General features: G+C 36.2%; 1 long non-coding RNA gene across 1 annotated transcript; it reads left to right on the top strand.

The window, feature by feature from the left end:
- The first annotated feature begins 26 nt into the window (after positions 1-26).
- Positions 27-27,626, top strand: LOC141482194 (uncharacterized). Its single transcript, XR_012465406.1, has 3 exons — positions 27-162; positions 1,927-1,994; positions 27,289-27,626. It is a non-coding gene; the product is annotated as an uncharacterized lncRNA (long non-coding RNA).
- Positions 27,627-27,890: the final 264 nt, after the last annotated feature.

Raw genomic sequence — 27,890 nt, 5'->3', positions numbered from 1 at the left:
CAATGTCAATGTGCTTTTAAGGTGAGGTATGTTTCTGTGTGGACTTATATGGTAGCAGCTGTCTAGATTTGGAGTGTTTGTCTAGTTCGCTGGGGATATTTGGAATGATGATGGACCTCCAATTAGGATCAAGCTTCCGTGAAAAATTTGAGTGCCTCCACGGTAAATAAATTTTATCTAACATATTGAATTACGTTGCGTCGTCGGTATACAAAAGAATATTGTGCCAATAGCGAAAAAGGTACAAATATTAGCAAACTAAGGTAACTTTTCGTGTATAAATATAAAAGTGTGAAGTTTTTCGGGAATAAAAATTCGAAACGATGATAGAGTGTGCAATAACGAATAAGCTGAATCTCCATAACAATTTGAATATCAAATGTTAAACTTTAATTCCAAGTATTTTTGGCATTTTCATCATTCATCTTGATTATTTCACTTTGTTTTCATTTCACGTTTTTATTGTTTAAAAATTATTCACATTTCACTTACTGTTTAACCCATTATCATTTTCATTTCCAGTAACACTAACCTGTTTTACCTACTCATATTTGCAAATTGGCTTCTTTACAATTATTGCTTTTCTCCTTTTTTTCCAAAATTAGCTACTTCTGTTTAAAATAATTCAAATGAATACTTTGACTTTTATATTTGATTTATTTTCACTTATGTTCATATATGTTCTGCCATAGATTTCGAATCTAACACCATTTTATTATTAGTCAGTGGGCTATGCTTGAAGACAGGCAGTAAACAAATCTTAAGAAATGAACTTTAAATGTTCAAGCCCGTCTCGGATATACCTGCACAGTAGGTAATCCAACGCCATTCATGGTATTAGCCAGTGGAGTAGTTGTTTTCTGATAGGCGTCAGTCTATTCAACCTACTATGTAGGTATATTCGAGACGGGCTTGAACATTTAAAGTTCATCTATTTAGATTTGTTGACTGCCTGACTTCAAGCATATCCCACTAACTAATAAGAAAGTGTTTCTTCCTTATTCAGAGGAATCGGGCAAATTTCGGATATGCAGTTGGTTAGTACCTCGTCCACTACATGGAGTGACATTTTTGATGTTCGCTCCAACTTGAGACGAGGAATGAGACACTCTGAAAGAATTTCGATTTTCAATTATGGAATATCATTGACTTTAGGTCGATGATGGTCACTATCTTGCACGGGCGAGTGGCTAAGGAGCCCGAAACCGGTGTGCAAGTGTGCCCGTTCCAAAATTGAAGGTCCACTCTTTCAGTTGTATTGCCAATTGCACATGCAGGATATTTTCTGTAAAGATTCCTGCACTGACGCCTGTCGGATATAATCCAACGCCATTCGTGGTATTAGCCAGTAGAGTATTTGTTTTCTAATAGGCGTCAGTCCATTCAACCTACCGTGTAGGTATATCCGAGACGGGCTTGAACATTTAAAGTTCATTTCTTTAGATTTGAACATCATTTAGACAAATCCAAACTTGTAACGTGTTTATCATGATGATACCCTTCAAACGTCTTTACTATAGATGTTGTTGTATGCATCGCCACCGTTCCGCCGTCGCGTCGCTTCGCCAACGCTCGGTCGTCGCCATTTTCGTGCCCTCAGCCTCGGTCTCACAATTTCAATCACTATCATGGTCCTTATCAAATTGAATCAATGGAATCAAATATTCAGATATGATTGTGACCAAATATTGAAACTTTGCATAAATGCTTCAACAGAAATTCACAAAATTAATTTGATACTATGATTATGACAAAAGACTAGACCGTAACTCCACTGAGACGAATCAAATGATTATGTAAATCAAATGAACCTCGCCAATATAAAGAATAGATATAAAAGATTGAACTGTTGGAAATAATTTTGAGATAGACAAATACTTAAATACTAAGTAAATTTAAAATTTTCTGTCTTATAAGTTTTTGTAGTTTTTGTTCAAGAGACACTTAACCAGCTCAATTGTTTCAATTGGCGGAATACTTCCCATTAAACTCAGGTAAGTATACATGTTTAACATTATTTGGGTAGGTAAAAGTCAGATACTTAAATGCAGGTACTTCAAATTGTAAAAATATATATATATATATATATATATATATATATATATATATATATATATATATATATATATATATATATATATATATATATAAAGCATTGAATATGTAGATTTTAGTTAGTATAGACACACCTGAAGACGCTATTTTATAGCGAAACTAGTGTTGCGTTTTTGTAAAATTGTTTGGGGAAAATAAAGTGTTTCTTGAATCCTTTTTTTTCTGATTGATTCGGCCGTTACTTGATGAAGATCCATAGTGATTTCAAAAACTATACCTCACGATTTGATATTCACAAATTTCATTTTGAAAAATACATTACAACATGTTTTGCTAGCACAGCTAGCTAGCGAAACATGCGTTAGATTTGGGATTTGTAGTATAGACGTGTGATAATAACTAAAAAAATATATTTTGAATAATTGTCTGTGACTATAAGTTGCATCATTGAAATACAAAAAAAATGAATTTCAACACGCTTCCATGGATAGGATGATATTCAATTTTTGTTTGTTCTTTGCATTTACCGGATACCCTATGAATGCGGCAAATTATATATCGGTGAAACTAAAAGGCCATTGAAAGTCCGCATTGCCAAGCACAAGAAAAACACACAGCGAGGTGAAACCTACAAATCGGGAATTGCAGATCATGTCTGAACTCATCAACATAACATTAAGTGGTCCTAAGCTGAAATCATCCACAGGGAGGAAAACTGGTTTGAGGGGAAGTTCAAAGAAGCTGTTTATATGTTGTCCAACGACGCATTTAGCCAAGCCAGCGTAGAGATACGCAACATATGACAACCTGTAATCAAGCGGTGCTGTAATCAAGCTGCTAAACCGGTGAAGCGGAAAGAGAGAAGAGGGGATAGGTGAAAGCGCTCGAATGACATATGAATGGTCATCTCTCGGAGGAATAGTCCAGTCATCACCCGAAGACGATTGTGGATACTAGCAATCGAAATGCAGAGTAACTTCGTTTGAAATCTTTCAAATTTTTCATTTTATTTTTTAATTTTTGTTTGTCTTTATTTTTTTAGTTCTTTCTACTCTGGGGTCATTTTCATTTCACTTTTATTGCTTAATCTATACTAATATAAATGTGAAAGTTTTTGAGGATGGATGTATGTATGTATGTTTGTGGCTCTTTCACGCCTAAACGACTGAACGGATTTTGATGAAACTTAACATAAATACAGCTTATACATCAGAATAACATATAGGCTACAATATGATGATAAGTATTAAGTAAGTCGGAAAAAGTCTTGCACCCTGAGAGCTATATTGGCGTGCGCTGCCCATACCATTGGATACATGCAAATAATGTACGGTAAGATCGTTTATATAAATAGTTCTAAATAAAAGTCCGTGATAGCATGTACCTACCTTTCATGTGGTAGCCATTATATGCAAAATACTGAACCATAAATATAATTTAATTGGATACTTTTTTACAATGCACATTTCAGAATATCTGCCAAATTCTTATAAAAATTGATATAATTGTCATTTCAAGTATTCAATTTATATAAACTTTTTTTTACACTAAGTAATTTGGACGATTCGTTTAAAAGTTATCACGATAAGATTAACCTGACGCAAGACAGTAAGCCATTACGTCGCGTCTACTGAAGCTCGATCGCCGAGAACGCGGGCAGACGCGTGGGGGCAGACGTCGTTGACGGTCGTAGTATTTTTGCGAATTTCTGTATAGTTAACATAATTCGATTCGCGAAGCTATTCATTTCTTAGTCAAGTTGGCTTTTTTTTATTTCTGTATTTTAAAGTAACGTACAACCGAAGCTACTAAACCTAGAATCTTGAAATATGCAGGTGGGTTCTTTGTATAGCGTAAATGAGCATCAAGAAAGGGAATCAGGAATGTCCACCTCCAAGGGGGAAAAATAGGGGTTCAAAGATTGTTTAATTTTCGTCAGATTTGAAGTTGGAAACCTAAGTTTTGGGATAATATTGTAACTATTTGTTTAAAATGGTCTGTCACGAAACTTAATGTGACAAACCAGATTCTACGGGGTCGAAGCCGCGGGCAACAACTAGTATGATCTAATTCTACCTATAATATGGCCAGCAGACAAGTATCATTCACAATTCAGTTACTCAAAGATCAACAGATAATTCCAATGCCAACTCCACGCTGTCCACTAAGTGATTCGATGGTGATGAATTTCAGATTTTTCCAATTCGTAATTTTTGAAGTTATCTATTGAATTTTCAAATGAATATATATCAACACTATTGAAACATGATTTAACAAACACTTTACCACATCTCTCAGAAATTATAGGTGGTTTCAAATGAAATTTTTGAATCTATAGGTATAATGATTTTTGAGTTAACATTCATCCATTCGCTGCCATCAATTAAAACTAGAGAATTGAAAACATTTACTCACTAAATTCAAATTTCCATCACTACCACACTCGACATGCAGATCAAATTAGAACTATAAGATATAGATTGAATAAAGCTATGAATAACTCGCAATATAATTCTTTATAATCACTTGCCCAGGGAAGTTAAATCTTTGTCCCCCAATTATTTCAATCAAAATGTGAAACAGTTCCTCATCAGCTCAAGTTTCTACAATATTGCAGATTATTTAGACACCCCCCCCCCCCCCCCACCTTCGCATGAGAATGTTGAAATTTTTATTTGTTTAATATCTTTGATCGTATTTAAGGTATTAATGTTTTGTTGAGTTTGATTGTTCATGCTGTATATTCAGTTTCTGCATTCAATCCATGATTTTTTTTTCTTTCGGAAAATACAAATTCAATTTATTTTCAAATAAAATGTTTGTAATATGACTTGCTACAAATGTAAATTACATGAACGCAATCAAATAAAGTATGTCTATGTCTATAATAAATACTTTTGCAAATTGGTCCTTACAATTACCACTATAAATTGCACTTCTTAAACCAACACTCTTGGCTCCCGCAACTAACAAATCATATTTAGACCCAAATAAAAAAGTATTGTTGGAAAAGTTATTTAGCTATCTATTCGAAACAAAATGGTTACCTATTTGTAGTTGAAAAGTATTGTTTCATTCTACATATATGTATAAGACATATCTTTAACTGGATTTGTGCTACAAATCGTCTGAGTCGAAAAACGTCAATGTTAATATACTCACTGCTCACTGTTTATTTGAAAGTGGTTGACAAAGTTTCGTCATGAATTTCATTAGTTAAGACTTCCATTGTCTAATATGATTCCACTATGATTCGAAATCTATGAAAGAACAAATGAAATTAGAATGAATACCTGAAATATCAATTATGTTAAGCAATGAAACCTGAAATGGAAATACAATACAACGAATAAAATAAACAAGATACAAAATGAAAATGACTGCATTGTAAAAAAAAATTTAAAAAAAACTAAAAATTAGCTAAAATTGAAAAAGAATTCAAATCAAGTTACTTCACGACATTTCGATTGTGTATCCACAATCGTCTTCGGGTGATGAGTGGACTATTCCTTCGAGAGATGGCTATTTATAGGTAATTTGTTCTTTCATAGACTTCGAATCATAATGATATCAAATCAGACAATGGAAATCCGAACTAATGCAATTCATACTCACTGTTTTTCAGTTTTATTTATCTCTTGAAGACGCCAACTTGGTTGGTGAAACATGCGTTGTGCATGCGTCGAGAAGAGTACCTACTGCATTTCTGGAGATTGGGAAAAGTGCTTGTTTTGGTTTTATTCTACGCTAGAATTTCCAGTTTAACCTTTCATTTAAAAAAATTACATAGATATTTGTCAGCAATACTTTTTTTCTCTGTATATTTATTTGTATATCGAACAAAATCTAAGGATCGCGAGAACAATTCCTCCGTCGTAACGTCACTTCAGTTATATGGTGCTTCAGTTCACTCTTATACTGTGTGTAGGAGATACGTACATTTTTTTTTTTCGGGCGGCAAAAGTTAATTTTGGTGCATTTGTGTAGAGTCTCATAAGTATACTAGAATTTTCCGTAGATATATATAATTTTTCATGTATTTTTGACCTGTGGTTCATGATATCACTATTCGTTTTTATGAATGCATATTAATTTAGAGTTATTTTAGGGGGTTATGTTTTGAATATGTTTTGGGGCTGGTTGTCCCAACTTGATGGGAGCTGGTAGTCACATGTGACAACCAACAACATATATGTGCGTTGCATTTTTTGTTGGCTTCATGAGCTTCTGATACATACAATTTTGTTTATTTTAAAGAAAATCATAGAAATGGCATGGCATCATATGAGAAAGTCTGATCGGCTAGTATTACATGCAGTGATATTGCGTGCTACAAGAGAAGTGATTTTGGGATCAATTCTTATCGCACTCTTACACTGTTTTGCAAAAAATTCACTGTCGGAGAGATAAGTTCGTCTCCCAAGGATATTCGAAATTCACTGTCGGAGAGATAAGTTCGTCTCCCAAGGATATTCGAAAAACAGCGTTACATTTGCCGGGTTACATTTGCCATATCAGGCTACCAGTTGCCAGATGGAAGTTATTTATTTGAAGCAAATACATTTTTTTCCAACAAATGAGACACTTTTTTCACTTCTTGAATATAATTATTCACGTATATATTACTCCACTTTCTATGAAAATATTCATTTGAATGTTTTTCATACCCCTCAATTACTTATATGACTACCTGCCCCAGATACTGTGACAACCATCCCCGGCCCGGAGTTAAATGTCCCACTTTTCTTTTCCATAAGAATTGTTGTATTTCCTCTATGGAGGATGTTGAAAGATTTTTTTTCAAATTATCTAAGAGAACAATTAATTCAGGCCAGTAGGTTAATGGACTGACACCTAACAGAAAACAACTACTCCCCTGACTAATACAACGAAGGGCGTTAGTAGGGTGCTAATGCCGACTGAACGCCTCCCCCCACCCCATTTGACCTTGTGACGTCACACGACCTTGAATGACGTCACCTAACCTTGAACGTCGTACACGTAGTATGAGCTTGAATGCGGTGTTTGACCTTGAGTGTGGGGTTTGACCTTGACGTTCGACACTTCGACTACCTTGAGCTTGCTCCATGGCATTGAATGTTGACCTTGAATGAAATCGTGACGTGTACAGAATATAACCTTGAACAGTGGGCGTTCGGCGTTGTCCCCTCCCTTGTTGGTAATTCCTATATAAGTTCAGAATATCGTATGACGTCACCTAACCTTGAACGTCGTACACATAGTATGAGATTGAATGCGGTGTTTGACCTTGAGTGTGGGGGTTTGACCTTGACGTTCGACACTTCGACTACCTTGAGCTTGCTCTGTGGCATTGCATGTTGACCTTGAATGAAATCGTGACGTGCACAGAATATAACCTTGAACAGTGGGGTTCGGCGTTGCCCCCTCCCTTGTTGGTAATTCCTATATAAGTTCAGAATATCATGCTTCCACATTCAGTTTAGACACTCTAAAATACCCAAATAGGTAAACAGAAGTATTTGTCGAATTCCAAAGTGAAGACAACGAGTATCAACCCATCCGAGAGGGCGTTTTCGTCAGTGAGGTGAATATATATTTTATTTTAATTAACCGTAATTTCACTATATTTATGAATATGGATAATTTGAAATTTGACATTGAAAAAATTAATTTTTCTATAATTCAACAAAGTGAAGCTTTAGAGCAGAAACCTATAAACGCTCTGGTTATTGATAAACAATATAAAATTGAAAAAATGTCAATGTATTCCACACGATATGGTAAATCAATTCAAGTAGTTTTATTGGATGAGGAAAGTGATACTCCTTTTAAAGCATGGCTTCCAAAACGTGTCACAGAGCAATTACCAGAAGACTTCATTCGTGAAGTGAATTCATCCAAAGCCAAATTCACACTTACTTATATGGGTCAAAGTTCGCAGGATTATCCTGGTGCTAAAACCCGATCATTGATGAAATTCAATGTTTTAGATTGAACATTTTGAAATTATGATTTTTTTTTGTAAATAGTGAAACTATGGTAGAATAATATAAAATATGTATCAACTTGGTCACTTCATAGACATAGTCAGATTTCAAGTGAGTATTTTTTTTTATATTATTTGCAAACTAATGAATGCCATTTATGAATTTTCAGAACTCACCATTCTATAAATATGTGGATGCAATATTCAGCCCAAGAGTGGCCGGAAGCAGTGGATTTGGATTCCGCCATAAGAAAAATGGCTTGGGAGATGGCTGATCTGAGTTTTGATGCTCTACATTCATCAAATTATGATTTGAGTGTATGTTACGATGCTGAAGAGGTGCGAAAACTTTTGGAGCTTAGTGAGAAGTATGAACTCGGTGTGGCATTGTGTCATAAATATTCATATGGGAGTAGAAATTTGGATGAGTTCTGTGAGTTAATAATTGAAGCAGACTTGAAACATTTTCTTCAAGACATATGCACCTACCTACCGCAAAATATCATAGAGAAATATCAATTGGAACCACAGAGTCCCAACCCGCAACTGGAAGAAGCGATAAATGATGGTGTTGTAAATATTTGAAATCTGTTGTATATGTTTGTGAATAAAATAATGTTTCAATCCATATTTGTTTGTATCTAATTGTTTGGTGAATAAAAGATATAACATAATTATTGAGTGTTTTATTATTCATCAATATCGAATATTTCATAGCATATTACATGTCAATCTTATTACAATCCAGTTTGAACAGAGCCATTAAGAGCATTATATGATAGAACAGCATCGTGGAGGATGAGTGCATATACTTTGGTGTTTGCTGGAAACTTCACCTTGCGTGTTTCGAATTCTATTTTGATGTCGACAGTGGATGACTTCATAGCTTCGGGTTGATGGGAGCAGTCGATAATGAATAGTGGGTTGTTGCGAAAGCTACCAATATCCATCATCGGTTCACTCATAGTTTTATAATAGTAGCTACGTTGGAAGTTTTCATATGCATAGTAAGCTGATGAGTCTAACTTCTTGTCGAAATCCAGATTCCAACGCTCATATGGGTATACTTCAGAGTTCAGAGATAGTCGAATATTATTAATATTCACATGTGTGAATTTCGTTACATCTTTTGACATATTTTCGGATTGGTCGGTGTTTTGAAAGCCGATGATGATATATCGTAGTCTTTCGAGGCTGCTGGTTGTCTTCACCGCCCATATATCCGAGGATGTATCACGAAGTGTGGGTAATTCATAAAGGTCCCACATACGATAAGCCACCTTCACTTTAGCATTATTACCATTTTTATTTATGCGATTCAATAGTTTCAGTTTCTGTCGATCTTCCGGCACAATGTGCCTGATTCTCCATTCTATTTTATTGATATCCAAATCTGCATCGACTTCCCCAATGAATGAATTTTTGAATGAGCGAGCTATAATCAAAATGAGCTCCTGCTTCACATTCATTATCCCCTTATTGTAATCTTCAGCAAAACCCATGAGATACTTCAAGGGTAATTTACCACTAAATACATTGCTAACGGGATCGAATATATCTTGTTTTTTCACATCGAGTCCCCATCCTATCGGTAGTAGCGAATTTGCATGCGTTTTTCCGAATGATATCATCGTTTTCATTGTGGTAGTTATGCCGGGTTTTTGAACAACAACCACTTGCTCACCACCCATTTCATAGCGAATTTCGTCGAAGAGAAAGGCGAGAGCATTATTGGATAGGTAGCACCGCTTTGTGGCATCAGATGGTGTGAACTTCCCCTCGATATAAATGTAACTATCTGCAATATCGAGTATGAGATCTTGATAATTGATTGGAATTCGTATTTCATCTGAATTTTTGTAATATGGTGAACCATACGGCTTATATGTATGCTCATGAAGGCTGATGAGGGAATGGTCGAACATGGGCTCCTCGAACACTTCCAATTTATCACTTGTGGTGATTGTCGCCATGTTATTACTATTTTTTATATCGCACCTTCAAGCCAATAGATTTGAGAAAGTTCAGGCTACTAGCACTTATTCTATATCTTGACCGTTTGGCAGATATACGTGGAATGAATCGACTGCTGGATTTTCGCTTCTTTAAATGCACATGATCATAGCCTCCACCAAATACATTATGCTGGCTCAACTGCTGCCGCTGCGGCAATCGCTGACTATTGAAGCACAACCCCATTTTTAGAAACGATAATCGCAGAATTTATAGTTCCATCAATGAATATCACCTGCTCAGCGTTAGGAAGTAACAAATACTGAGTAACAATTTGATCAACTTCAGCTTTATATTGACTTTTTTCACAGATGATCATCGCTCACCATCGTTTTTGCTCGATCGTTTGAATGCTTATCGAGGGTTGTTTTTTCAAATCAGATTGCAGCGATTTGATATCCTTATCCATATGCTCATACTTTTTTACAAATTCTACTAATTTCAGTCCAAGCGTAATGAGATCTTCCCTCACTGATACGGAATATTTTTCTACTCCATCTAATTTCAAATTAATTTTGTCAATATCAGTATCTAATTCTCCTCTCATCTTTGAGATGTAAAAACCGACATATCCTCGATTAACACAATCCGTACTCTCTTCAGGCTCTGCTATATTTTTCAAACGTTTATTTTCCATATCAAAGTTTCCATCGGTTGTTAATTTGAAACCAACTCCAGGCTGCCCACGCAAAACAGTATTTGAAACTGCCTTACTTCTGCGACCAAACTTATCGATGCTTCCTTTACTCATTTTCTTTATGATACACTAATGACAGTCATCGATGTTCTGAATCAACGTATGAGAAACGATGATTGTTACTAATGACTGTCGTCGATGTTGTGAATAAATATATGAGAAATGATGATTATTATAGCTTTATCAATTCCAATTTGACTATTATTTTTTCACCATTGAAATTGATCAGATTACCATTATCATCCAATATGCGAAGAGTGATATTGTCGAGGTACTGACGACCACCAGGTCGGATTGGCATATAAATAATATTTTGTGGCTCTTTGGTGAGTTTGTAACCGGGCTCTACATCAATATCAAATTCAAAGATGCTATGGATTTCATCGCCATTCGAATATGCTCCAGCTGTGACATTACAATCCACACGAATAATCCTCACCTTATTGATATTCACGGGCAATGTTGATTCATGTATTTCACCACAATTGAAAACATTGTCATCGAACCCTAGAAGTTCAGCAATGCTGTTTTCATGTTTGAGATGAATGTAATATTTCGATCGCATTTCACATTTCAGAGTGTTATTGTTTGCACGTAGGAGAAATACTTCGTCGATATTTTCTTCAATTCCATTTTCTAGTTGCACTTCTTTGGATTTCATGAATCTTTGAATCACCTTATTAATTTCATCAATTTCATATGCCCCAGGTGGAATTTTTATAATAGTGGGGGGTGAGATAATTGTCTTCGAATAGCCGATAACATTATTCTTAGCATCTACATTGAATATGGAATTGTAGGAGTAGAAACCATGTAATCCCAGACCATAATTACTATTGGTATCCAATTCGATGGGTGGGTAGAAGTTGGCACTCAACTCGCTAGAGTATCCCGACAATGAAAACGTGCGTGACATGACTGACGAATTTTCGATGATTCATGTCTTTTTATTGCTGACAGCAGAAATTGTGGACCAATCGTCGCTTTTTCGGTGGTCTATCCATATCATTATGTGTGACTACATTCACATCATTCACTTTACAATAACAACAAAAAATTTTTCTTGTAGGTGGACCATCATTCATATCGGAATTACTACTGCTACCGCTGGAATCATTGTAATGCTCTTGACAGTACTGATACTTCAAGACATCAATATCATTTTGTAGGTTTTGTGGTAACTTATCCCATACAGATGCGATTTCATGTGATGCACACCCAATCAACACCTCTTTCGGCATATCAGCGAGTTGTTCTTTACTCATTTTTTGTAAAGTGCGTACTCTGGAATATGCGATCAATGAATGACTCATCCTCTTGATACTCTCCCTATCCTGTACTGGTGTTAACTCCATGTCTTGTTCTGAAGAAACTTCAAACACAAATGGCCACACCATACTGTGTTGAATCGTTGTTCACGCTTATAATTATATGTGATAGTATTGATAGGATTCGAACCCATATAAAAATAGTGAATCAGTTCTTTGGGAGGGGGTAAATCGCCAAAACTATCAAAATATTTTATCGAAGTTCCCCTTTATTTGCGTGCTGCTTTGAGTGCAATTTCAGCTGCTCTTTTAGAATTTTTGACAACAAATTCACTTCCACCCGCTTTGTGTAGAACATCACGCACTTTCTGAACGATCCCAGAACCAAAAGCTATCACCTTAGAAGCTTTCAATATTTTTTTAACTTTTTTTTTCTTAATAGAACGCTTTTTCTTCGGAATGTGTGACTGCTTGGGAGATGAGTCACAACCCATACCAAATCGGCGTTTCCCTCTCATTATATTCGTAACTAGCCAAGCAGCTCCTTTTTCTCCAATAGTAGCGTCTTTTGCTTTGACACGATTCCAAGCACTTTCTGCAAGCTCCTTATCCGCTATGTGTCTAGCTCAAGATTATCGGGGTTCTGTGAATATGCAATATCGTGTTTTTTGCATGCAAAATCCAACTGATTGACACCCGAATCACCTCTCAACAATCTTTTCTGCAATTTGGTGCCCGGACCGCAATACTGATAGCCAGGTAAGTGTAATTCAAATGGTAGATTATTGATGAGGGAATTGATCAATCCTCTACCAGTTTTATTTGAATGCAATTCAGTAGATCTGCATCGACTCATAACCCCTATTTAAATAAAGGAATCGATGTGGAACCCTGCTTATATAGTCTCCAACTGTCATACAATGCGCATATTGAAGCAGAAGCAGCAATTTTTCATCGATAATTTCGATGAAAAAGTGGGTGGTGGATCGGGAAGCGGTGTCAAACAACGTCACGGATCTTTACTTCCACTTTCTATTCGCGGCCTGATTATTGGACCTTCTAACTGTGGCAAGACAAATGTTATGATTTCTTTGCTAACGCATCCTCTAGAATTACGATTCGCAAATGTTTATCTTTATTCAAAGTCTCTTTATCAACCTTAATACGAGTATTTACGTGAAGTATTATCTCCAATCGAAGGGTTGGGTTTTTACACTTTTGCCAATAATGCAGGTGAAATAGTAGAGCCTTCAGACGCCAAACCTGATTCGATATTCATTTTTGATGATGTTATGTGCGAGAAACAGGATGTTATACGATCATATTTCAGTATGGGTCGTCATAAAAATGTGGATTGTTTCTATTTAGCCCAAACATATTCACGAGTTCCGAAACAATTGATACGAGATAATGCAAATTTTATCGTAATGTTCAAACAAGATGATATGAATCTCAATCATATTTTTTCCGACCATGTATCACCAGATGTAACATATAAGCAATTTCAAGATATGTGTGCGAGATGTTGGGAAGATAAATATGGATTTTTAGTAATTGATAAGGATCGAGAAGTGGTAAATGGACGTTATCGAAAAGGATTCGACGCTTTCATATATCCTTGACGTTCTTGAAGAATTGAATCACTTGAGTGCTAGATAGTGGAGATAACACTTCATTATACAAATTCTTGGAGTGAATTATGGAGGGAAAAAATGATGATGAAATATGTTTAAAAAGAAAGTTAATTGAAGCAACGGATGCCGTTCGGAAGAAATTCAATTATATCAAAAGTAGTCGTCTAGGTGATCAATCAGCACTCGAGAGGATCTATGAGCCAATAATAACACCTTTGAAAGTAATATCTGCCAATACTGAAGGAGCATCTCAAATGAATGAAGTGATGCAGAAAACAAAGCCTGCTACACCATTAACAGCCAAAACTATAATTGAAAGTGAGTGGAAACCGAAATTTGAAGGGGCTTCCTCGAAGGATCTTCAAACCTCTCAATTGACAACTTTAGATTCACAATCACCTAATGTATTCGATGATGGTGATGAAGTACAAAAGCATATAAAAAAGTTACTATCAGGAAATCCCTCTTACGATACAGTCTTTGGAGTACACATGAACACTGAAACGGGAAATTTACAAATGGGAGTAGCTGATGTGGAATTTATCGATGAGAAAATTATGTTTATGAAAAATGGTAAAACTATTGGCTCTTATCAGGGCACTCCAAAACTATATAACTTGATATTCATGAAAGTACCATCGAGAAATATCCCCTCTTCCGATATGACCACATATGGTGATATACTCAAATTAACAAAGGCTGCATATAAATACAATGAGAGAAAACAAGGTCTTCTATCGAATAATTGGAAGAAATATAGAGAAATAATCCTACCATTATTATCCAATGGAAACCCTAGTAGAGAAGGTGCTGGCATGATCAAAATACCCACCCAGAAAAAATATATCAGAAATAAGCATACAGATTATGTTTATTGGAATGAACTCGAAGAATTGATTGATCGCCTTCGACTACTTTGGAGTTCACGACTGGCTGGACATACCGGACATGATAATGAAATATTAGCCATAATTGAGGAATTACGTGAAGAAGGATTAGTCTATTGACCGCAATATCATGAACATGATGTGTGAAACTGGCTCAGTCGATCACAAACGATCTAACTATGCATACCACAATTGATAAATTTGGTCGTAGAAGAGGTGGTGTTAGTAAACCAATAGTTGGAAGATCTGGTGTTGGATTCATTCTATCACCAAATGGTGATTATGATATTCAGAATAAGCGGTTTCAAAATGTTGGTGAACCTGTAGACAGTAAAGATTCTGTTACTAAAGGATATGTTGACGATCACATTAGAAGAGTCAATGAGACAACTCTGAAGTATTTCCAAGAATTCATTGCATCAACGCTACGTAACATCGGAAAACATATTGATTCAAAACATAATGAGGTGCAAATAATCATTGACAAAAATGCACTCATCACTTCTGCATTAGCTGATCAATTGAGTAATGTGGAAAAGCGAACTGACGTAATAGCTAAGTTGGTTGATACTTTTACTGAGCGAGTCATTGAAGTTTAATAGTCAAACGTTACACTTGCACCTGATCAGTAGAAAAGTGATTCCTCAATTTTATTATCTTGAAGAAGTCTTAGAGCAGTAATATGAGTAATGCAAAATGGCAGGTTGTGAAAGAAATACACAAGCCGGCGCGTCGAAATTTCCCCCGTCGGAAGACGATAATAAAGGGTTTTTCTGACTTGTGGCAGATGGATTTGATGGAAATACAACCATATTCTAAAGAAAATGAGGGATGTAGGTACATCCTTATAGTTATCAACTGTTATTCAAAGTTTGTATGGTCAAGGCCGTTGAAGAATAAAACTGGTGATTCAGTTACTGCAGCTATGGCAAGCGTGTTGAAAGATGCTAAATATACTCCAAAAAATTTACAATCTGATCATGGTACTGAGTTCTATAATTCGAAATTCTCATCGTTAATGAAGAAACACAACATCAATCATTACTCAACATTCAGCACAAAAAAAGCTGCAATTGCAGAACGAGTAATCAGAACATTGAAGAGTTGGCTTTATAAGGAGTTTTCACTTCAAGGTCATTACAAGTGGTTGAACATTCTTCCTAGAATTACTCGTCAGTATAACAACAAAGTTCATCGTACGATTGGTATGAAACCTGCAGATGTGAAACAGTCTACTAAATTGTCAATGTATGCCGAATCTAAGAGTCCACATGTGAAACGTAAAAAAAGTACGTTTAAAATTGGGGATAGTGTTCGAATCAGCAAATATAAAAATGCATTCGATAAAGGTTATACAGCAAATTTTACAGCTGAAATATTCAAAGTTGTGAAAGTTAATAATACAGAACCTATAACTTATGCATTAGAAGATGTGAATGGGCAACCAATCAAAGGCTGTTTTTATGGGCTGGAGTTGAATAAAACGAAAGATCCCAATACGTATTTGGTGGAGCGAGTTTTAAAAAAAAAAGGACATCGCCTCTATGTAAAGTGGCTGGGGTTCTCTGAAGATCACAACTCATGGATCGATGAAAATTCTTTAGTGTAATGACATTATCATGATTGTACTCAATATTAGATAAAAAATAAAAAAATAGTGTATTAAAATTGTTTTATTTATTAAAAACTAAATAGAATAATAATCTTAGAAATGATGCGAGTAATATGTAAACTATTGGTTTTATTTTTCATAAATTCAACATATTGAAATCACTTCAAGATGTGTATGTTAGCATAAGATTTCCATGAATCCTCCGTCTCTCTATCCGCTCTTCATGGGTTAGACACCAGCACTCTCGAAAGTGGACATCTCTGTTGGGGTGAAATTGGCCGACATTCTCACACAATTGCCAATCATTTCTACAAGCACTGCATAAATTGTTCCAACAATCCACACTATATTCACCACATTGTAGACATCGCTGGACTAATGTATCGCAAGTCGCTACACAATTTATGCATATATTCCTTGAAATGCCCATATTATTACACATAATCTCTTTCGAACATTCTCTGCACTGCTGGCGGTAGTCACTTACTTCTAGAGTTGAACCATTTATCCTCTTCCGAAGTGGGTCTGGATTCCTTGCCACAACACATCTACGACACAGGCCGGTACATGGGTTGATATATGTTTCAGGCCAATACCCATGGCAGTTGTAACACACTATATGTTTGCCAATTTTGATTGGAAAGCCGCGTATTGTCGGTTTTGTATCCCACTCTTTAGGGAAAGACATATTCACTGATAGATGTACAAATATTCAATCGATGAATTTAACTACACTCTCACGCTCCCATGTTTCCCTCTTATAAACAGGTACCGTGAAGAGTGGGGTAGAGTGGAGGGAGCTACCACCACCACTGTCAAAAATCATATAAAAATCGGTGAGTGATTGTAAACTTCAGTCAGTATTCAAGTATCACCACAAGAATACATTAATATGTCTGCCCAGAGAGCTGCTGTGTTAGCATTATTATCTCAGAGAGATATTAATAACCATGAGCTGGTGGAAGAGTTTGAAGACGTTGGACAGATAGTGGGTGTTACGAAGAAAATGATGGTGGAGATATGCAGTATGAGGTGAATGAGCAAGGTGCAGAAGGTGGCTTAAATATCGAAGACGATGAGGCAATTGAGCAAGGTGTTGGGGATTTAGATATTGATGATGATGAAGAAGGTCTTGTTGAAGAAGATGAAGGTATCGCAACAGATTCGACTCACGAGACTGACGATAGCGGAGTAGTTATTGGCAATGTTGAGTGGTTGAATATCACTGAGACATTGGATGATCCGTTAGATTTGTATTGTGTAACGGATAGTCATGTAAGGATCAAAACGATTGACGGTGAAATAGAGAAGTTGTGTTGGTGTTGCTTCCGCTTTTATTCTGTGCGGAATAACAATGGAGGGTATTATGAGCACGTCGACATTCATTACACCGCCCGCTTCATGGAGATGGGGCAAACATTGTGTAAAGCATGTGATAGGCCTTTGACCAACTTTAGGAGAATAGCCGTCTGTATCATATGTAACAACACCCCACCTCTGGAGATGTAACCGTGGACCTTCGGGTCAACAAAAAAAAAACAGCCCTTTTCAGGGCTACATTATTTAAACAAAGAGTAAATATCTCATAATGAAATTGCAACAACACCCCATCTGCGGAGCAGTTACCGTGGACTTTCGGGTCAACAAAAATACAGCTCTTTTCAGAGCTACAAACAAAGTGTAGATATCTAATAATAAGATTGATCACTCAATCAAAGAAATAGAATATTTTGAGTGTCACATAATCATACGAAGAGTAGTTTGTAATATATGGATATACCTCTAAAATGTACATCCATATACATATGAGGTATGCCCAAATGTGTTATAGAATATGTAAGTTCTCTGAATATCTTATCTTTGTAAAATAAATCACATTGAAAAATGATTGTTTAAGCGTCCGAGTGGATTTGAATCTGTTTGATAACATACTAGCTCTCTCTTATCTGAACAATTGCAAAATTCATGTCAAGATTTGGAAATATAATTTTCATAAGACAATATTTCAAATTCGAGGGGTGTTTATTCAGAGTAGTCAATAAGAGTAATTGGTATTGTAATTCAGAATATTTATTTCAAAGGTGGAAAGGAGAGAGGGAGGTAGACACTGCCCCAACCACGCAGTGTCTCGTGTACACCAACCAAACAAAATGTGTATTCCGAGGAAGGATAAAGGATGGGTGAAATAGGGAAAAAAATAGGGAAAAAAAAGGAAAGGATTACAAGTCGTCGTCGTCGTCGCTGTCATCGGGTCGGGGGAAGTACTGCCACATCACCGAACCCTCAGAAAACGCCATTTCCTCCGCAAATGCGTCGTCGTCCCAGAGATCGTCATCATCATCCGAGCTGCTCGAGTCTTCGGAGTGGTCTTCGGAACTGGTCACATGCAGTACCTGGACCGAAGATGTGGAAGGGTGATGAGGCGTGGTGGTTGAATCGGCCTCCATATCTGGATTCTCCATATCGGAATCCTCCAACTGAAGATCCGGGAGTGGCGCTGTAGGTTCTTCCGCCTGGGGTCCGGTCGTGGAATCGGCTTCCTGGTATGTTGACATGCTGACGATAGCTACTCAACTGAAGATTACATTGAGGGACTCCTACATTTATACTCTTGCACAGGAGGGGGTATAGTGGGAGGCGGAGTGGGGGGGAGGTGGGGGTCGCAAAAAACGCACCCCGGATGCAAGTGGCGGATGTTGAGCGCCCCAGGCCGCGAAGCGATCACTTCGCGATCGCCTATACAACCTTTCCCTTCGTTACTTATCCGAATATACATTGCTTGAAATTTCTTTATGATACGAATTTTTATCAACATTATTAAAATAATGTTCCAAAGATATTCAAAGATAATGATTAACTGTTTCCATTTTCTAATTAGTTCGTTTTATAGCGAAACAACTAACGTTTCACCGCAAGGGTGTACCGATATAGGCCTATTTTTTTTCACTACTACCAAATAGAGTGGTTAGGTTGAATGCTGCCCCATCCACGCAGCATTCCGTGTGCACCAACCAGGTACTATGTGCACTCCGAGGAAAACCTAACCTAACCTATCATCATCATCATCATCTATAATGATGATGTCAGGTTCGGGAGAATCAACCACCACGATGATATTTGGTGGAGCGATTTGATGATCTTCAAGCCACAGTTGATCCACAAGTTCTGGGCTGGCAAATTCATCATGTTCAAACTCATCTTCGTCTGAGGTTACATCTTGTTCTTCATTCAGCTCTTTTGTTGTATCTGAATAACCATCGAATTCATCATCGGGAGATGTTGAATCAACTACAGCAACTTGAATGTCACCATAGGACCAATTCTCTGGTGGGGCAAAATGAGGTTCACTGGTGGAATCAGCTTCCCGAATATTTGGTGTTGCTTGATTCATGATGAACGAACAAGTTGAAGAATATTGAGAATACAATCTTATTTATATGATTTGAAGAAAGTGGGGTAGAGTAAGGGAGGGGGAATATGTGAAAAATAAAGACCCACTAGGTTATTTATTCAAGTATTGATGTGAGAATTGGGGAATAAATCCAATATAATATTCATTAGATTCATGATTTTATTTTTACACATTCACATAAATGAAATTTGTTTGAATAATGTTGAGAGAAGTAATGATGAGAGAAGTGTCAAAAGTTTTGGAATTATACTCAGAGCATTACTAGAATCACTTTTATTTATTCTCTAGAAAAAATAACTATTTTACAATTCACACACTTTCAAATGATGGAAATTCTATACAATTATTCTATTTAACTAATTTTATTCTATATACTACATGTGACTAGAAAATGACTAGAATGAAGGAATAAATACTGCCCCAACCACGCAGTATTTTGTGTGCAACAACCAAAATAGATATGCACTCCAATATTCCTTATTTTATTTTTTCATTCATAACATTCATAACCTTAAAATTAACATGCAAGTTTTTATTATATTCCTAAAATTACAAATTTTTTATTCTAAACATACATCTAACTTAAACTAAACAAAAATATATTTACAAAAGGGGTTAGGTATTAAGGAACCCCTGGCACATGGCATCCCATTCCTGAACAAGAGGTCCATATTTTTGGATGTAAGCCAAACTCTTTCCTTGTTGCGAATCTTCTTCTTGAAGTTTCGCCCTAAGCATAGAGAGTCGCTTCTCTAATTCCAGTTTCTGGGCCTCGATGGTGGAAATATCCGCCATCAAGGCCCTTTTTCTGGAATCAGAACCATCCACAACCTTCTTTTCCCTCAAATATCTCTTTTTCACAGACTGTGCATAGGTAATAGACTCTTTGAGTTTATTACCCTCTACCACAGTCTGTGAAAGGACATTTTCCGGGCCAACCTCTTGTTCGGAATGCTCAACACGTACCTGGGGGGTGACTGGAGGGGGTGACGCATTCCGATGGACCTGGGGGGTGACTGGAGGGGGTGACGCATCCCGATGGACCTGGGCGACGACTTCCACCAAGTTCTGCACCTCCATCACTGGAAGGGGTGCTGTAGGCCAACCAACGTAAGGTGAGTTCTTTTCACACTTTTTGCGAAAAGCACTCAACTTACCACCCCTCCCACCTTTGGCTTTGGATGCCTTCACAGGTGCGGACTTCTTCACAGGTGCGGACTTCTTCACAGGTGCGGACTTCTTCATCTTCTTGGCCCTCTTCACCGGTTTCTCGAACTCATCCCCTGAATCGATGGGGGATAATAGTTCGATGGGCGATAAGAAGCTTTGAAGATGCGATAAATCCGCCAGAGACTCGTCCAGGTCCGGGTTGTAGACATTCAGTAAATCTTCGATTTGGGGTGATTGAATCTGAGAATTCTATGAGTTTTCATCACCATCAAACCATTACGGACCGCTTGTTTCAAATTCCTATAATGAACGATATATTTCTTTTTATCATTCAAATTAGGAATAAGTTTGGGTATTTTGGACTTTGAACCAGGTGGTATAATACTTTCAACCAAAAATGGTAAATCCGAATGTAGATCGTGTAACTCGACAGGGTAATGCACATCTACTTCAAGTATGTATCCTTGGGGGCTATCATCTGGAATACTATTGATATCCAACTGACATATTTCACTGGCGGTCAACCAAGTGAACCCACCAAAAGGTAATGATTGAGACATGCTATGACCATACAGATTTGTTGCATCCAAATACATTATGAAAGATGAAGGTTCTTCGGGATTATAATTTGGAAGAAACTGATTGTTTGCAATATGCTTTCTCTCCGAACACTGGCTTACACCACCACGTATACCGTTTTGGAGAAAATGCACCATATCGATATCAGTTAATAATTCCAAGTTGACACCCGTATACTTCAACATAGCATCCCAAGAAAGACCTGGAGAAGTGAAATAGTGAGCAGGATCCAATTTATATGTATCTAAACTCATATTTCTAAAATTTTCAAAAATATCGCACAACAGTAGAACATCAGATTTTAGGTATATGTCAGAATATTCACCCAAATCTTGACAATTGAATGTGTTCCATACCTGCTTTACTCTATCATAATCCTCATCAGAAACATGTTTTTCATTTAATTTATCATAAAAGTCCACCTTTGATGGTATACTAGAATAATTTAATTTATCTAAAGAATCGATAAAACTGTACGGAAAAACACCTTTCTGCCTCATAAGTTTGAATTTATCCTGTTCCGGAAAAAATTTCCTTGTTTCCACAAAATGTTTTTCATCTAAATTGTCACCTAACTCTTGAAGGGAAGCAGCCATAAATTTAAAACTATCGATGAACCTTAATTTCAAAAACTTATTTTTCATCACTCCATTGTGATCTACTATTCTCTCCATAATTATATGTTTCGTGAAGGAAACATACTTTTCTTTAGTTTGAGCAATGACATCAACTTTTGTTTTGTTTGTGCATAACTCTTTTATGAACAAATGACAGTCATACCCACTGAGATTATGAAAAATTATGGGTATAAAGTTGGGCAATTTGAAATTGAGGTTACAAATACTATGTGCAGCTCCATTTCTTTTTTTCCCCGTTAGATGGCAGTGGTCACGCACCTTAATATCACCATCACCAAATGGTTCTCCACATATACCACATGTGGCGGCAATATTGAAATCATGCTCTTCCTCATCAGTCAATGGACTCATTGGAATGACTTTCTTCAAATATTTGTGATAAATATTGGTGACATCAGCCTCCAAGTTTGACACAAACACTTTAGCTGCATCAGCACCTCTATATAGTACAAATTTAGATATAGAATCATCAAAAGAGCACTTTATGAGGTAAGAAAAAGCATATGGTTCATGAAGATATGTTCGATTTGTATAAGAGTTAGAAGAATTTGGCTCATTAGTATGCACTGGTTTCAGAATAGATTCGAAATCAGCATATACAACGAATGGAATCCTCAACTGTTTCTCGATATTTTCAAATTTCAAAATATTCTCAGGTACCCTTTTACCAAATTTATCAACCCTGAAATTTGTGTATGGTATCGTTGTCGATATGTGATTACAATCATTCAACTGATGTCGCAATAAAGTTCGTTCATTATCAAAGTACAATAAACAACCATCACAAAAATACTTTTTATGACCACGGGCAGATATTTGTGATGATACTAGTCTCGATAAATCCTTAATCCAACAATAATGACTATTACCAGAATCATCTGTAATAATCAACAGATTAACATGACTATTTAATCTACGTTTAGAATAGTGTAACGGACCCACAACTTCATATTCAATTCTACCATTTTTAAAAACATTTTCCAACCCATAAACATTGATAGAGCAATCGTTCATAACCTCAAACTTAGGAATATCTTTCAACTTAACTGGAAATTCCATACCTGCTACATTCAAGACGATTGAGAAGTGGGGATATGATGAAATTTCATTGAGTTTCTGACTGGCAGGGTATAAAGCTGAAATCACAGCCCACGCAAAGCAGCACTGATCTTGATTAAGAACATTCACCACACTTTTCTTCAATTCGATGAACCTTGGCAATTTGATGTATGAAGACCCTCCGAAGGGGCTATACTTGTTGATATTCACCTCCAAGTACAAAATTTTCTCAATGGTCCAACCTGAAAATATGGGTTTTCTCTATAAGTCCATCATCATCAACATTTTGACTAGATCACATACCTGATTCCCGATCTTGAAATTCCGCTGCTTTAACAGTTAAACTATCTGCAAAACTGCTATAAACCACATCCAAATCATTCGATTGATCAATTACTTCATTGGGACTATTAAATGATTTGATGTCTGAAAGATCCTTAGTTTGCAGACTGTACCGCCCAAACACTTCCATGTTCACTTTCATGCATTTATGGATATCCAACACTTCTTCGAGTAGTTTCACTACTTTCTGCTTAATTTCATTGAAGAATGTTGGGTAATCCATGTGGTGGTTTTCACTGTCCACTCGGTAGCTCACAATTCGACACTTGAAAGCTGTATTGACAATTTTCACACCTTCCCCATATTGAACACATGCATTTGTTCTGTGCTGCAACGTCCTCCGATGTACATTCATCTGATCGCTTGCAATAGTCAAATTGCAGCAAACGCATGTTTGCAGTGTTGGAAGTGCTGGGGGTGTCAACCGTTGCCTCTTCGATGTTGGAGGTCCATCACCATTTGCGGGTGTGCAGGAATCCCGCTGATGACGACGTAGGTTGTCACTACGAGTGAAACTTTTTTTACAATCAACGCACGAATACATCTTGTATATAGAAATATCTACCGTACGATAAGGAGAATTTGAAATGAGTGAAACGTTCACACCACACTCCTTATAAAAGCCCAACTCCTCCCCCCCACCATAACCCAAATGAGAGCTACAAGGTCAACATTCAATGCCACAGAGCAAGCTCAAGGTAGTCGAAGTGACGAACGTCAATGTCAAACCCCACACTCAAGGTCAAACACCGCAACGCCTAATCCCACTGTATATTCTGTACACGTCACGATTTCATTCAAGGTCAACATTCAATGCCATGGAGCAAGCTCAAGGTAGTCGAAGTGTCGAACGTCAAGGTCAAACCCCACACTCAAGGTCAAACACCGCATTCAAGCTCATACTACGTGTACGACGTTCAAGGTTAGGTGACGTCATTCAAGGTCGTGTGACGTCTCAAGGTCAAAAGGAGTGGGGGGAGGCGTTCAGTCGGCATTAGCACCCTACTGGCGTTGGATTATATCCGACAGGTGTCAGTGCAAGATTCTCCACTGAAGTTATTCCTGCATATGCTGTAGGCGACACAGCTGCAGGAATCGATTTTCAATTATTGGCGGGTTTCGGACTGTTTGGCCACTCGTCAGTGCAAGGTCAGTGCATCAACATAAAGTCGATGATAGACACTACCTTGAAAATTTTCAATTATCGGAAATCTTCGACTTCATGGTATTAGCAAGGGGAGTGGTTGTTTTCTGATAGGTGTCAGTCCATTAACCTGCAGTGTAAGTAATTTGAGACTGGCCTGATCGAATTGTTCTTTTAGATAATTAAAAAAAAGGACACTAAAAATGCAAAAGACAAAAAATATGACTTCCAACCCCGGTTTCCCCTACTTATAAATGGGAAAGTCAATCATTTAACTCGATTTCTCCGTACTGGTAAGTCCTAGGAAGCTAAAATTTGGTATATAGGTGTTTCTTAGATCTAATATGCGCACTAAAAAGGGATTTTCAAATATTCCAACTGAGGCGCCCCCCCCGTGGGGGTAAAAGGAGCGCGTTCACATTTGAAACTTAGCTTTTCATCACTGTTTTCTCCGTACCGCTATATTTTGGAAGACTGAAATTTTGTATGTGGGTTCGTTTTATATTGTAGATGTGCAATAAGAAAGGATATTTAAATACTGCAAATGGGGCACCAGCCGCGGAGGAAAAAGGCGCGTCCATAAAACAACACTATATTTCTATCACTGTCAGCTCATACTCTTGAATTTCCGGTGGGTATATACATATACATATTTGTATACATATGTACAAGGAATAATTATTTGATTGCCAACTGACATGGAAATTGCATTTTATGGCCATGATACATGTGTACTTGCCGGATTCCCATGTACAACCTCGAGTTTATGTGGGATTCATGTTTGTCTACTGTAGATTATACTCTGTACACTTCACCATATCTATGCACTTGGTAAATAAACATTATTATTACTAATTCTGTCGTACTTTTTTTTAAATGATCTATAATAAACTTTTAGTATTGTAATGAATTATATATTCTATTGTTATAATTTTTATCTTGTTTTACAAATTTTACTGTATCAATTTCATCTATGTTAAAAAATTGCAACCTACATTGTATTACATAACTTAAATTTGAAATACTTAAGGAATAAATAGTTATTAATAAACCACCCTCACCGCGGACAGCCAATGGCTTTGCGGTTTCTCTCCTTGTTAATTTTTTTACATAGTTTATAAAATATAATGTTGAATTTTATCCAAATGAACTTTAATATTATTATTATATTATCAGCATTGCACCCGTGCGGAGTCGGGGCGGTTCGCTAGTTGCAGTATAACTGTCAATTCACACCAAATAAATCACCAACACATTCTGAATTGTGGCCTTCATTAATAAAAAAAAATTATGAAATCCAGCATTTATCAAGTCAGTATCTCCTTCATTATAAATTAAGCCAGGTTTCTTCGTGTCAGACTCATTTTCATCCATTTCATTCTAAAATATGACAAAAACAAGGGTTAATGAATAAATTTCATACATTCATTGGCGACATTTGGATAATTTATCACTTTTTATAGTGATGTATATAGCATATACTGAATAACCCAAGTTGAATTGCTAGTATTATAACAAAATAATATATGAGTACCTCATGCCCTCGTTTCGAAGAATATTGGTTCTGTATCCTGTCTTCATATGAATAACATAAAAGGTTAGTCACGATAGGAGTCTTGGATGAGGACATCCATTTCAACATTCAGTTGAAATGAGTCATTCAATTTCTGAAACAGTATTGAAAATTTTGTTTATATTAACGAATACTATTTTTGCTGAAATATACAAAGTTATAGTTTAATCGAAGTCTATTTTAATTTAAAAAATAAATACATCAATTTCGAATAATAATATTAAATAATAATAATAATGATAATATTAATTTTGCCATCACAGATATATGTGCAAACAAATGCTCAAAAATAGTAGTCACAAAATTTGCTTCAAGAGTTCCATTTTCGAGTATCTATCTTTCACATTTTCTAATGCACAACTTATCTAATGTCTTAATTTCAAAATTGACAACAGTTACTCATTACATCAACAATAAATATAGTTTTAAAAACTAAAAAACACGTTTTTAAAGAACATCGAACTAAAAAGTTGAAAATGTTTTTTCAAAAAAACTTAAAAAAATAACATATTTTTTGTATATCAAGCGCCCAAGCTTATTTAAAAAAATATTTTTAACTTTTTAGTTCGATGTTCTTTAAAAGCGTGTTTTTTAGTTTTTTAAACTATATTTATTTTTAATTTTTTAGTTTCTTATGCTATAAAAGCGTGTTTTTCAGTCTTTTCAAACTATATTTTATTTGAACTTTGAGATCAATCAGCCGTATATTGTTTAGAAAAAGACCATTGATATTTACCGATTTTACCGATTCCGGAAAGAGAGCCTGAAAATCAGCTACCAAGCCCAAGGCAGCAGGCGTGCGAAGGAGGGTTATAAATAAGGCAGCAGGCGCGCATGTTAATAAAAAAAATTCTCTTCAAATGAAGAAATACGTGTAGAGTGAGTTCTTATTATATCAAGGAGGTTGCGTACAGCGCCATCTGCCCGCAAATAGATCAAGCAATAATATCGATAATTCTGTCAAATACAGATCATGAGCTTGAGAGTTACAAACAAACTTACATACATACATACATACAGATGAAGCTAATAAAAGCGTGTTAAAAAAAAATCTGTTTAAAAATCAGTTTTTCGGCTAATCAGCTGCCGTATCCCTACGAACGACAATTTATTTAAATGACGAGTATGTGAGTTGTTCATGTCTATGATTTGGTGAGCAAGATATCTATTGTGTTTCAAAAGCCATCCCTTCATTTTACTTTTGAACATTTTATTGAATTTAATTGTTTTATTTCAGTTGGAGTTATTATATGCATGCGGTCCAAGGAAAGCAACACATCTTTGGGTGTCTTTTTTTATTTTGGTTGGATTAACTTTTGTCCTCTTATAAGTCTTGTTGGGTATATACGGTTCATGTTGAGTTTATTATTTTTTCTCATTAAGTACTATTGTTATGAAATATATTTGACATGTATCCATAACTTCTGCTAGTTTATATAACTCGTCTATTGAAATATTTTTTTTTACATTATGAATGATTTTTAAAACTCATTTTATATTATCTCCAGTTTGTTTATGCCAAATTGTAAGCTCCTCCTCAAGCCAAAACACAATAACGTAGGATTCTACAAAATAATAAATAATACATTATGATCACTTGTTTACTGTTGAAAATATTTTCCATAAATCTGAACTTGAGAAAACAAGAGCGAATTTACTTCACTAACATTGTGAGGTACCATTCCAGCCTAAGCCCTTCGTCCAAAATCACACCTGAATTTTTGATTCCTTTAGCTGGAGCTAAATGAGTTCTATCGTGATTCAGACTGTTCAAAAATAAGGTAAATGTTCACATTTTGTGGGCTATGTACATTCAATCAGCGATTTCTTTATTTTTTA

Source organism: Leptinotarsa decemlineata, unplaced genomic scaffold, assembly GCF_025532065.1.
Source record: "Leptinotarsa decemlineata unplaced genomic scaffold, Ldec_3_MD MMD2_tig00000882_RagTag_RagTag, whole genome shotgun sequence".
In the NCBI taxonomy this organism is placed as follows: domain Eukaryota; kingdom Metazoa; phylum Arthropoda; class Insecta; order Coleoptera; family Chrysomelidae; genus Leptinotarsa; species Leptinotarsa decemlineata.
Note: the sequence above shows the minus strand (reverse complement) of the source record. Positions and strands in the feature narration are given on the sequence as shown.